The sequence below is a fragment of the Lygodium microphyllum genome, chromosome 6, assembly GCF_053477565.2.
Source record: "Lygodium microphyllum isolate KBCC chromosome 6, Lygodium_microphyllum_v1.1.10, whole genome shotgun sequence".
Classification (NCBI taxonomy): Eukaryota; Viridiplantae; Streptophyta; class Polypodiopsida; order Schizaeales; family Lygodiaceae; genus Lygodium; species Lygodium microphyllum.
This window is the reverse complement of record NC_141140.1, coordinates 115,186,366-115,200,568: the sequence shown is the minus strand read 5'-3', so window position 1 is coordinate 115,200,568 and position 14,203 is coordinate 115,186,366.

Here is a 14,203-nt window from a genome sequence, read left to right as displayed (position 1 = left end):
GTTGATCTAAAAAAGGTGCAAATTGCAATGGTTCACATGTATAAAATCACAGTAGAAGAAAGTTATGGTGTTCTAAAGTTTTCCTTGAAGTTGGATGAAGCACAGATTCAAAAGGGACAGAAGATGGAAAGAATTAGCATTTGCCTCATGAACATGGCATTGGACCATGGCAATGGCGAGGGCAAAGCTCCATTGCATAAGATCCAATCCGAGATGGAGATTTGGTGGATTGGTGCAGCCCAGGTACCAATTGAAAATCATCAAACGTTGAAATGGTTGTTCAACCATACAGGTATTCCAAATATCATTAAGTCTCAAAGTGAAGGCGAAATGTTGGTAGTTGATGGGGTTGGTAAATTTAATGTGGAATGGCATATGAGTGCTGATTTGAAAACTATCAAATGTATGCTTGGAATATGTAATGGTGCAAATGCAAAATATCCTTGCATTTATTGCATGGAAAGTATTGGATCCAAAGATTGGAGTAGTTTGCGACCAGTAAGAAGAGCCCCAAATAGAGACTCTATAGATTTGAGTAAATTTAAAAACATAGAAGACATCTGGGATCCCATTCTTTCCATCTCTCTTAAGAATGTTCATATTTGTACTTTGCATGCAGAGATTAGAATAATCGATAAGCTTCTCAGGTTGCATCTTGACTACGCATATTCATTAAGCCATTATCTTTATCAGATGAGTGTATTGATAAATGCGAGGCATTGCTATCGAAAATGGGATTTCATGGGGGCCAAGTTCACTTGAGAAAGGATCCAATACTTTCAGGAAAAACAAGAGATATCTTGGCCGATGTCTCTATGGGAGGCTCAAAAGCTAGACGATTCTTAGGAAACCATTCAGGAAGGCAGGTGAATGCGGCTTGGGAGTGTTGGAGAGAGCTATGTGAGATCACAACAAATGTTGCAAGCACGCCGAGGCTTGCGTTTCTTAGAATGGAGGTCTAGATACACCTTGATGTTTTTCTGAAACTCCTCAGGCAACATAAGACAACATATACATATGCGGAAGAGTTCAAAAGATCAATCACAAAGCTTGTTCAGGCGATAAAAGAGGCATAGGGAGAAAAAGATATCACTTTTTATCTGGTAAAGTAATAATTATTTAATATTGGCTTATTTTGATAGGTTTTTCAATTGGTATAAAATTTGTGTTACTTTGTATTGCAGCATATTCTTCATATTCATGGACCTTTCTTTGTGGAGGAGCATGGCCCCTTAGCAACTTATAGCAACCAAGGCATGGAAAAATCCCACTATCAAGCACGCACAAGTTATTTTCGAAGCACAAGGCATGGGGGAGGAGTTACAAAAAGCAATGCTTTGGAGGAGCTATTCAACTGGTTTTTTCGACGACAACTTCAAAGAATGCAAATAAAAGACGGCAATGACACGAGCAATCGCACTTTTATATATAAGAAAGAATATATACAAAGCTAGTTTTCCAAAACTCTCACATTCTCTTCCTCCTCAGGAATCTTTCCTCTATAACGTAGAAATTTTTTTCTCTTGTAGCCAGCTATAGATTTTACATCAGTTCTGTCTGCAGCTAAGGCGTAGGATGAAAACGCCAAAAATTATCTTGCTCTAGAAGCAGAGTAACCTGGACCGTAGCCAAAAATCCTAATTGCTGTAGTCTTTTCCAAAAACATTATTTTGTGGGCATTATATTGTAATCCTGAGAAACCTAGAAGCCTTGTAAGAGCTTTAATACAAAGTATCGGCCATGCTGCGTCCTCTGAGAAACTACTATGAAGTACAAAAAAGGATTCAGGGTCAATCCTAGCCAAGTAGTGGCCGAGTGCAATGTCTTTGGTGGTGTTACTAGCAGCTCTCGATCCTTTGCCACACCCCAAGAAGTTATCTGTATCAGCAATCTCCAACTGCAAATAAAACCCATACTGAATGAGCATGAAATGTAAACCTACCAATGTGTAAAAGCAAATTCAAAATTATCTTACCACTTGATTTTCATCGTACTCCAATTTAAACGGATTCCATAAATTAATTGATGATGCTGTCTCATTGGTGTTAGTCAATTCTTTAACATATTCAGACTCCTCTCTTCCAAAATTGGAAATGCCGAGCTTGCTTTGAATGCGATCGAAGTCCTCATCAGTAATACTCAACTCTTTCTCAGCTTCTTTGGCCTTTTCAAAACAAAGAGAGAGGGCCTCACCAGCATCAATAAACTTATCATCTAGAGTTTCTTTATCAAGTTTCAGAATCTCTTCCTTTGATTCATTTTCTGTGTCAATTATACCATTTGCAGCATCAGAAGCCTCTGCAATAATTGCAAGACAATAATCTTCCCTGAGATTAAAAAGTTTTTGAATATCTGATAGTAAAATGTACTCCTTGTCCTTGAAAGGTATACATGGCAGGGAAGGAACAATATGGTGAGAACTCTCATCAGGTTGAGGGTTTGTATCTCCTTGGCTCTCCTCAATGATAGTCTCAGCTTTGAAGTGAGCAACATCCAAATTCTCAGCAATAGAAGCCTCAAAATCTGTATCTACAACCTCCTCTGTTTCCCTTTCATCTACCAGATCATCTAACATGCAAAAGTTGGCAGACTTTGCTCCTTCCAACTGTTGCTCCTCAGCTTTCACAGGGTATTTGACAAGGTGAAAACCATAAAAGCAGCAGATTTTCGCATCATCTTGTAGTTTTTGGAATGAGTGCAGCAAAATATGTCTGTTGAATGAAACCTCTCCAGAGAGTGGGCCCTGCACTTTCTAGTAAATACTGCCTTTTTATTTCCTGTTGACCCAATGGGAACATGGATATATTCAATTGTGCCAACTTCAACAGAAGAACCTGCAAGAGTTTCAAACTCCAAAAAGTCCTCCACAATATATTTTTCACAAGATTTCAGAACTTTGTCAAGTTCCCAATCAGGATTAAAAATATTTTTCACAACTCCATAGAATGAGAGATCCATTCCATTCTGAAGCATAAAATCAAGTAGCCTCTCTGATGGAGTGATATCAATGAGCTCTGATACTCCTTGACCTCTCACTACCGACGTTCGCTTCCCTGGAGATGTACTTGGCTTTCTCACACTGGTGGCAGAGGATGGAGAGGAAAAAGAATGCACAGGCTGATCAGATGTTGATGCACTTGAGCCTTTTGAAAGCCTTCTTCTTTTACCAGTTCCTGGAGAAACCTTGGATCCTAGGAATTCTATGGGTTCAGACATGTTTACAACTTCTGACGATACGGCGCGATAAGAGAGAAACGATTCAGACGGATAGGCCCCCTCGCGCTGTATCGGTGATCCCAGTAAGAAGCGCTAGAGCCACAACAAAGGTGGTCACACGAGCTTGAGGAGTGCTGAAAGAAGACTCTACAGAACCTCCAAAACGAAGCGAAGAGAGGAAAGCGAAGAAAACCAACAGTCGCTCTCGCGCCGTATCAGCAATACAAACAGAGGTCGGAAACCGAAAAAAGCCGTACAGATAAGAAACACACCCTTATGTAGGCGCGGATTATGCCACCTGGCAGTATCCGTTAGTCTCATACACGTGGCAGTAGCCGTTGGGCAACATGTGGCCGATAACCACGTGGCGAACAAGTGGATCGGTCATTACTTGACACGTAGCATACGGACCATAAATGCAGATACGTGGCACAATCAGTATCGGACACGTGTCTGACACGTGTCATGATTGACCTGGGTATATAAGTGGTCATTTTTTCGACGTGTACACTTTTCATTTCTCGAGGTCTTCCCGCCTTGCTTGCCGATACGGTGCGATACAAGACTTGCGTCGTCTCCGTTTCTTACCTCTCGCGTTGTATCGGTTGTCTTTCGGCTTAGTCCTTTTTTCGCTAGCAAAAAGAGGTGTGCTGATACGGAGCTAGGGCGTCCAAACGGTGTGCTCGTTTCCTCCATATCGCGCCGTATCAGCAGTTTCCTCCATATCGTGCCAATACGGAGCGAGGGCGTCCTTACGCAGTGTTGGTTTCCTCCATATCGCGCCGTATCGGCATCTGATCTCCAATACGGAGCGAGGGCGTCCAAACAGTGTGCTCGTTTCCTCCATATCGCGCCGTATCAGCAGTTTCCTCCATATCGTGCCAATACGGAGCGAGGGCGTCCTTACGCAGTGTTGGTTTCCTCCATATCGCGCCGTATCGGCATCTGATCTCCAATACGGAGCGAAGGCGCTGTTCCATTCTGCTCGCTTTGTTCATATCGCGCCGTATCGGAATTGCTCATTTCGTCACTTTCCTCGCCAATTTGTCTTTCAGTTATTGTCCTTCTGGTTGTTATTTTTTCTTTTCTGGATGGCAAGGACAAAGCAAACTGCAAGAAGAGTGTATCTAGATAGGAAGGACGGTGGGGGTAGAAGAAAGTTAAAATTTGATGAATCTGAAGGGGTAGAAGAAGCTGGTCCATCACAGGCTCCAGAGCATTTTACAACAGAAATCCCCCCTACACCAGGTGTTGTCCTTACATCTTCTATAAATGTTTCTTCACCTGAAGTTGAGGAAGCAAAGGATGAGGCTTACCCTGTGAAAGATTCATTCCCTACAATGGTACCTGAGCCCATATCTGCTGAAGCCACTGAACACCCCAAGCCACAAAAGAGAAAGAGGAAGTCCAGGTTCTTCTATATGCAGAGATGTTTCAGTGAGATCAGGAAAGCCCAGAGAGCTACACAACATGTCATTCCAAAAGCTGCTTTTATAAGGGTGGTTAAAGAGATCTCTGATAGATTGTCTCAAGTGGCAACTGTCTCTGGTCTAAATAAGAAGTGGCAACTCTCAGCCATTCTTGCCCTGCAAGAGGCCGCAGAAGATTTTGTTATTGATTTCATGAACGACGCTTACATTGCTGCCGCCCATGCTCATAGGATCACCCTTATGAATAAAGATTTCAGCATCATTAGCAGAGTGAGGTATAGGTTTGACAAAGTCCTGAGGCCCTTGCCTTCCAATGATCAAAAAGCCTTTGAAATCCTTAACGTTCCCCCAAAATTGTCCAGGAAAGAGAAAAAGCTAAATGTTGAGGATGTTAGTCACCTTTACCCTACAAGGGGTGCCACCCAGCAGGAGGCTTTCTTGAGTCAAGAAAATCAGGAGGTGTTTGAAACTGAAGACGATGTTTACAAGAGGAAAGCCGCATCACTTGCTCCCGTCAACAGCGAGAGGATGGGCAAAGTGTATGGGCAGATTCTTGTGAATGTTGCTGGGGAACCTGAGGAGGAATACCTTAGTATATCTCCCGAGGACAAGCCCATGTTGGAAAAAAGGGATGTCCAACTATCTGACTCCGTGGTTTTTTGTTGCATAAGGTAAGGTTTTTTGTTGCATAAGTTAAGTCTTATAGGTTCAATTATATTTTGGATGAAATTGGTATTGAATAGCTTTTGCTATTATCTGCAGGGCATTGGTCTCCTCTCTCACTCTCGATATCCGAAGAACCATATACATTGTTGATCCACTTCTCTCTGTGGAACTTTTTGCAAAATCTGGTTCTAATATTTCACCATTTTTTCGTAGCTTCGATAGTGTGACAAATTACCACATCTTTTTCCCTTATGTAGAAATGTATTTTTCTTTTTCTGTAGAGGAAAATTTATGTTCATTTGCTTTCACCCTTCTACTCACCTCTTTTATGAATTTGTAGAGGGCATTGGAGTCTCATCTACATTAATTGTCTTTCAAGGGAAATTATCTTTATGAATTCTCTCAGCGGTGTTCACGGTCAAGCACGAATGTATGTTGGAAGAAAATTACTTACTTTGATTTCTTTTATAAATAATATTTTGAACTTACAAAGCTTCCTTTTGCAGTGCTGGTAGACTCGTTTCTACATTTTTGGATACAACATACGAGGATCTTGCTGATCCTCAAAGGCCGTATACTTTTCTTCTACAAGAAGTTCCATTGCAAAGCGATGCGCATTCTTGTGGATGGAGAGTTATCTCAAACATTTGCAGAACAGTGGATTCAAAGCTGTTACAAATAGGAGTGAATGTAAGTTTATTTCATTTGATGTTTGTGTAACCCTTATCATGATGTCTTTTCACTAACTTATAATATTTATTCTTACAGTGTAGAGACTATCGTGAATCATATGTTTGGTGGATAAGGGAGAGATGCATCGAGCTGATTCTAGACAAAGCAATCACACCGTATGATCCTGACTCCCCTCTTCCTCCCAAAACTTCAATGGCCAAGGGCACAAGCAAGGGAAAGGTCAAGGGAAAGGGTAAGGACAATGGCAATGGTAAAGACAAGGGCAAGGGAAAAGGCAATGGGACCACTGCTGCAGAGTCTAAGAAAAAAGGAATGCCAGTGCTCTCTCCTCTTAAATTTGATCCATCCCTCTTAAGCCCCAAGAAAAGAGACTACCTGTAAAGGTCAAATTTTTTCAACAATCAAAGAAAGGCCCTGTGAGAAAAAATATCTTTGAAGAAATCGATAAAGAATGAAAATAGCAAACATAAGCATACACGAGCCTTTTTATTTTGGCTTTGTACATTTTTATGCAATTTTTGTACCTCATTGTGTAATGAAAATTTTCACTTGTAAATCGAATGTAATGTACATTTTATACACGAGCCTTATTATTTTGGCTTTGTACATTTTTATGCAATTTTTGTACCTCATTGTGTAATGAAAATTTTCACTTGTAAATCGAATGCAATGTACATTTTATTTATACACATTCGAAAGGCGACTTGCTTCACGATAGCTTATGAAGTTCCCATTAAAAAATATCTTAAGGACAGTCTATTAAGATAAATTCCTGTCAAGTTTTCATTCTCAAGGCCCCAAACTCACAATTGTGGGAGACAAACAACTCGTACAAAAGAAAGAGCGCTCGGCTCTTTTACCAATTGTTACACCATTCACTTTGAACTTATATCTAGGGGATGTATTGTCTAGCAATTCCAAGGTATCCCTCACATCTTTCAGACTCCAATTGGAAGTAACATTCACCTTTTTACTTCTTCATGCGGAAAAACGTGCACCACAAGTTTATATGGTGTGTTATCTGTATCAAAATCCAAGGGAACCCAAATACCCAATCTTAGTTTGTATCGCCTGTAATCAAAGCCCAAAGCAAGATTTTGGCGAGGGATACTGTAAGCCAAAGCCAAGGATTGAGGGCATGCACTGCACCTCAAGATATCACCTTTATGATCGCACTCTCTAGATTTCCAATGCGTCCCTATAGTGTTGTCCAAATCCTCTTCCGAAAAGTTTCTACTTAGCCAGGATACCTTCGTTCTTTGTAAATTTGCTGTTTTGAAGCAAGCCACGAAGATATGGAGGGGTACAAACCATGATAAACGTATTCTTCTTGAGATCCTTCCAGCTGTCATGGACTTTTTAATATCCTGAGATATTTTGAATTTGAAACTCTGCACTGTTACCTTGTCAGGAATCTCCCAATTTAGAGATGAAAGACTTGGCAATGGCAAATCTTCGATATTTTCATACCTATCCGCTTTAGAGGGAACCACATACTGTGCATAATATATAAAAACCTTGCATTCACTATAAAAAGACACAGTTTGATCGGCATAAATAATGTCTGCCAATACCTTATGAATGGCATGGAAAGTCCCACTTAGGCTTTCCACAGGTTGCCATTCAATACTTGTTGACGGAAAGATATCTACAATGACGAACCGTTTGTTAGAACTTGCATAAATGGAAAAGAATTATATACGTTATTCAACTTATAACTTACAATGTGTTTGTTGGGGAACACGTTCGTTTGGAGGCAAGTGCATATCCTTGGCCATGTAAACATGTTGCACCTTGACAAACCAGCCTTCGGGCATAATTTTGAAGGCAATGATACGCCCCTTCCAGTGATGTTTTATATCTTCTCGTTTTCTTCTTTTCACCTTATGAGAGCCCTTGCAAGATGGCAGCATGGTAACCCAATCGTTTATAACAAAGGTTTTGGGCTCAAAATTTCCATCTACTCCCTGGCTATAGACTGTGCAAGAGTGTATTAAACGAGAAGGGCGCCTGGAGGAAGCCATGAAAAGAATGAAAGCGCAGAGAAAGAAGCTCAAAGAGGGGTGAATGAACTAAAAAGTAGCGCCAAGAACCCAAATGAGTATGTATTGGGCGCCAAAAACAATATTGAAAGATCTCCCGACTTTCAAAAAACTCATTATTAATTTCATCACATCTCTGTCATGTATTTTGTTAGATTTGTAAGTAAATAACGTCTTTGGGACTCCAAAATATGTCAGACTTTAGGGGTTTTGGCTAAAAAAGAAGAGAGAATCACGAAATGGACTCCACTATCTCTAAAAAAGAGGAGACAAGAATACCATATTCTTGCACACGTGGCGAACTCTCTTTGGCCCTTTCCTTAATCCCGTGATTAACAAAAGTGCATTTTTTGAAGCGTTTTTGGCCCTAATGGTTCCTAGTCATAATCTTGTCACTTGAATGAGTTTTTGTGGATCGGTTTATAACTATGTCCAATGGATATTTCTTTATAATTATATGTTTAGCATATCTATTTATTAGATATGGCTTGAATTTCACATCCATTTTGAGAGATATGGCCATCCATACATGCATGGCAACATTGCATACATTAGAGCCAATATTGAGAAAAAATTGGCCTTTTGATTAGTGTTCACTAATGCTACGATTAGTGAATAGGCCAATGGGACAATGCCATGTGTTGTCAAATGTAACATTTGACTTTCTACTAATTCAACCAAACTTCATCTATATCTAGCAAAAAGTTAAAAAGGGACCTCTAAACTTATCTTCACAATGAAATTTCAACCAAAAGAGCTATCCTTTATAATGACATTTTTTGGATCATTTTTCTTGCTTTCAGTACCTTAATGTGACTTTTTGAAAAGTGAAAATCTTAAGTCACCCCAAAATTTAAAAACTAAATAGCTTTTATTTTGGTCTTATAGATATTTCAAAGTGTTTGTAATTTACATTTTTTTTTGTGCATTCATCTTGTAACTCTCATTACTTTGGCACTTGAGCTTCTTCTAATGTTGTAGAATCCGAGATACACGCTCGACTTTCTTATATACTTAAAATATATATAGCAAATATTATATTGGTAAAGAGGGAGAATAGATGAGACAAAAGAAAGATTTAGAGAGAGAGATAGAGGAATTGGCAACACACTAGGGACTGGAAAATGGGCCAGTCCCCCCCCCCCCTTGTGGAGTTATATTATTGACAAGAAGCAAGCTCCTCCATTACACATAAGCTAGTTCTTACTTGTAGATCTTGGAAACAAGATCAAAGTTCCTTGCACAGTATACAACCGGTTAACACTTGCACAACTTGGAAGTTGGCACCTTTTGATCCTTCTTGAGTCTCCTTCTCTTCTACACAATATGTGTAGGGCTCTCCTCTTAGCACTTGATTTCAGCAGAGCTTCCGTAGCACTTGCACCTTCTTTTCTTCTCTTGGAACTTGATTTGAGTAGAGCTTCCACAGTACTTGCACCTTCTCTTCTCCTCTTGGAACTTGATTTTAGGAGAGCTTCCGCAGCACTTGATTTTAGCAGGGCTTCCACATCACTTGCACCTTCTCTTCTCCTCTTGGATACATGCAAAGGGATGCTTCCTTTACCTCTCTCTTACACCCAAGGAGAGCCTCCTCTTTTGTAGGCTTTCAAGAGCTTCTCTTCTTGGAGAGAGAGTTGAGTTGATCTTCATGCAAGATGTGGTTATTCCACTCTGCAGCACTAATTTCGAGATATCTCTTTGTGCATTATTTGGATGAAAAAACATCCAACACGAAAGTTGTAGATCTTGATGTTTTCGATAACCCACGCAGCCTGTTTTTAGAGATCGTTTTTCTATTGTGAGATATTTTAAAAATGGATTTTTTAAAAAATAGATTTTTTAAACTGTACTCTTAAGTTGTGGTCCATGCAACCACCTTGAGTCATAGATGAGGAGAGTTCATTAGATTGCATTAGGCCTCAACCTTAAGATTGAATTCCACACAAAAGCTTGTGTCATTTTAGACCTTAGAAAGAGAAAATCACTTCTCTCCTCACTTCCAAAGGATCATGTCTCTCGTCTTTCTTAGTGAGAGAATTTCCTCTCTCGTCTTTCTTAATGAAAGGAAAGACCTTAAACCTTGACTTATAGGGGAGAGGATGACCCCAAATGAATGCAATGCTCATTACGCACAAGTAAACATTCCGAGGCGTCCCTGGATGTACACATAAATACATATACACAATGCTAACGCACTTCCTCTTCTTAGAACTCAATCCATCTTCATTTATGTGTAACTCTTTGGTTCTTGTGTACATCTTACACTTGGCAGACACTTCTTTCCCCCTTCATAACTTGTACTACTTGTACTAGATATCCCCGTCACAGTGCTTTGATCACCCCATTAAGTGATGCACTAGGAATACTAGTCTCTAAATGATCTCATGGCCATGATAGATCATCATCAACACTTAAAGAAAAGTGAGTCATTAATTTATTGACATGAATTTATTAAATAGAGAATGTGTAATAAGCAATCAATTTAGTGACATCCCTTTGGCTTCTAACTAGTTGACCTCAATTGTAGAGGGGATACATAGTCCTTAAGAAGATCTGGAAAGTCTTGTAGTTCTCTTTGAGTCATAAACTAAGCATCGAATGGGGGATAATTCTTAAACTTAACTAGATACTTCCGTAATACCTTACCTGAACTTAGAGTATTGTCTTGCTGGTGTAAAATTCTTTTAGGCACAAGGAACTCTTATGTTTCTTCTATGTCATGTAAATCTTCCTTGATTGGTTCCATTGGGGGTTCTCCAATATAGGGACGTAGCAAAATTATATGGAAAGCATTATAAATGTTCCAATGGCTTGGTAGATCCAAACAAAAAGTCACATCGTTTATCTTATTTGTGATCTTGAAAGGCCCATAATAGCAATTAGAAAGCTTAACCACTTTACCATTTTGACCTTTCTGCTTCTTCAAGCGAGCCTTCTCAAACTTAAAAAGAACATACTATCTCAACTTGAGATCTAACTTACGACGATGCTTATCTGCTTTGCGTTTATGCTTCTCTTGTGTCCTTTGGATAGCAACTTTTACTTGAGTGAAAGTTGTATCAATGTCTCTAAAAAACTCATATGCTGCAAAGATATTATTCTTCGTAAGAAGAATGGGTGGTAAATGAGGCTTACCATAGATGATCCCAAAGGGTGCCTTACCAGTACTAGAGTGCACCGTATTATTGTATGCAAACTCTACTAAAGGCAAATACTTTTCCCATTCTCTTTGATTATCAGAGACATATGATTTCAAAAGGTCCAAAACAGTAGAATTAGCACTTTCACTCTGCCTATCTGTTTGAGGATGATAAGATGATGAAAACTTTAACTTTGTCCCGAGGTTCTCGAAGAGAGCTTGCCAAAAGAGGCTGGTCATGCGGGGATCTCGATCACTTATAATGGACTTAAGCATGCCATGATGCTTGAAAATATGAGCAGTGAATAGCTTAGTCATATGATCGGCTTTGATTGTCTTTCGCACAGATATAAAGTGAGCTTACTTACTGAATCTATCAATGATAGTCCAGATTGCATCATTGCCTACTTGTGTGTGAGGAAGCTCCATGATAAAGTCCATGGCTATACTTTCCCAAGGCTCATTAGGAATAGGTAATGGCTTCAGTAGACCAGCTCAATCTAAACAAGGAATATTGACTTTAAAGTATCCCATTGAGCATGGTATTGTTACCAACTGGGATGACATGGAGAAAATTTGGCCACCGTGCAGTAAAAATAGAGCTGTCCGACTGGGGAAGAAAAAGCAATGAATGAAAGGAGTGGAGGAAGCGGCTTTTCTGGTCCGGAAGGAAAAAGAGGAAAGAGATAGACGTCGCAGGACTAAGGTAGTGCGGAAGCTGGATGGCAGTTACAACGACGAGAGGACGACGTGCCAGCAGAGAGCCAGAAGATGGTGACGTCGATGACGAAGTGGCTGTGAGAAGCCGACGATGATGTGCTTCATCCATTACCTTGTGTCGCAATGGTAATGCTATAAAAATTTATTGATGATGATACAAATAACCATCTCGAATCGAGTAAGGTGTAATCGACTGACTTGAGTTAAGCTGATCCCATATGGTTGAGAAGTCAGAATTAGTTGCATACATTTTGGGTAAATCCATGAACTCGTTATGGTAAACAGTTGTGATTGCATTTACTCGAGGTCGCCGTGATAGAGCATCTACTACCACATTCTTAGTTCTAGATGTGTGTAAACGCCCCGAACAACGTAGTATGCTTAACAATTATGATATTCGCTTGTTTTCGAGATTTAATATAAAAGAGAATGAACACTTAAAGCTGAAAATGAAAATTGCTCACAAAATTACAGCCATGAAAATGTAAAAGTAATGGAGACAAGATTGAGGGTTGAAGATGGGCAACCCCCCCCCCGAAGGAATGTATTTCTGCTCAACCCAAGTCCCTTAGGGAAGAGCTCAGTTACAATCAACCTGAGAGTGAGAAAAAGGTAATTCTCACTCTCACAAGATCATGTAAAGATGTACAAACACACATGCATTATCTATTATGCAATGATAAAAACTGATTTCTTTACAGTATGAGAGAAGAAAAAGGGGAAATCAGCCTTTTCTCCATCGTTGATCAGCAGTACATGGATAGGGCTTGCTTCTTGTTGCTAAAATGGAAGAAAAAGCTCGAGAAGGAGGTGCTGTAATGAATTTACAGGCTTGCTATCTTGTAAAACAATAGTGATAGAAGAGGGAATATGGAAGAATTTGATAATGGAGAAGTGGGGGATGATGATGGGGATGGATGGGGCCAGTTTCTGGCTATCTGTGGGTGCTGTTCTTTACAGCAAAGAAAAATGATGTTGAATGAAGAAAAACGAGCTCTTATTTATAGGAGAGGGGAGAGCTAGTACAAAAGGGGAAAGTGGAGTAGCACAAGACAAGTGTCCAGCCACATGTCATGAGATGTGACAAGTGGTGGGACACTTGGAAACTTGTGTGACAAGTGTCTTGACACTTGTCTCTTCTCTAAGGCCTTCCTTTTTGGGTTGAATACTGTCAAGAATAGAAACAACCAAATTTAGTAAGCACAGTCAGAGTACAGAACTTACTATTTTTAGAATGACATCCCTATTTTTTAGGACTAGCATTTTTAGGCTAATTCGAGGCTCCTAAATTTTAGGGACCTCCTAAAATTTAGGGATCTCCTAAAATTTAGGGACCCCCCAATATGGGTGTCATATGAAAGCTTTTTCCGTGTACATCGCAAAAATGGTATCCGAATCTTCATGTGATTTTCTTATGCAAAGAAATGTGCATTTCAAGCTTTCAGCCCACACATGCACATTATACAAGCATTTCATGATCATGCCATCTTGTTGATTGTAACTGTTTGTTCTGGTGGATCTAGCCCACACTTCAAGGCATCAATCCTTTCTGTGTGCGAGTCTAACCCTGATATGCGTGAGTTCTAGTCACAGGCGCCCAATCGGGTCATATAGGTGGAAGTGTGAACTATCTTTTCTCTAACCCACCGCGTGGGTCCACCATAACCTGTGACCACTCATCAGTGGCCAGCTCCAATGAACTTTTCTTTATATCTAATTAGTGCAAAGGAAATAAATTTAATAAATCATTATATAGACAAATTAATGAAAAAGGATACAAATTCTGTTTCTATAGAGTTGTGACAATGTGTGAAGGATTTGAAAATGAAACATAGATAAGAAATTTGCCTAACGCATCTGTTTCTCTGAGAGCTTCTTCTAAGTGAGAAAGTATCTTAGACTTTGGTGATCTGTTTTAATAACAAAATATGCACCAAGTAAATAGTGCTTCCATACTTGAAGAGCATGTACTACCGCCATAAGCTCTTTCTCATATATTGGAGCATGTAGCTCATGGTCCTTGAGGCGTCGGCTCTCAAATGCTACTACATGATGCTCTTGGTTAAGCATAGCTCCAATGCAATCCCTAGAAGCATTGCAGTGAACTTCAAAAGGTTTTTGAAGATTCGAAACTATGAGAACTGGTTCTTGAGTCACAAGAAACTTAATTTTTTCAAAGGCTTGTAGTTGCCTTGATCCCCAGCAAAAAGGCATTCGCTTCTTAGTAAGGTCATATAGAGGAGATGCAACATACGCAAAACCTCGTATGAACCTCCTATAGTATGAACATATGCCCA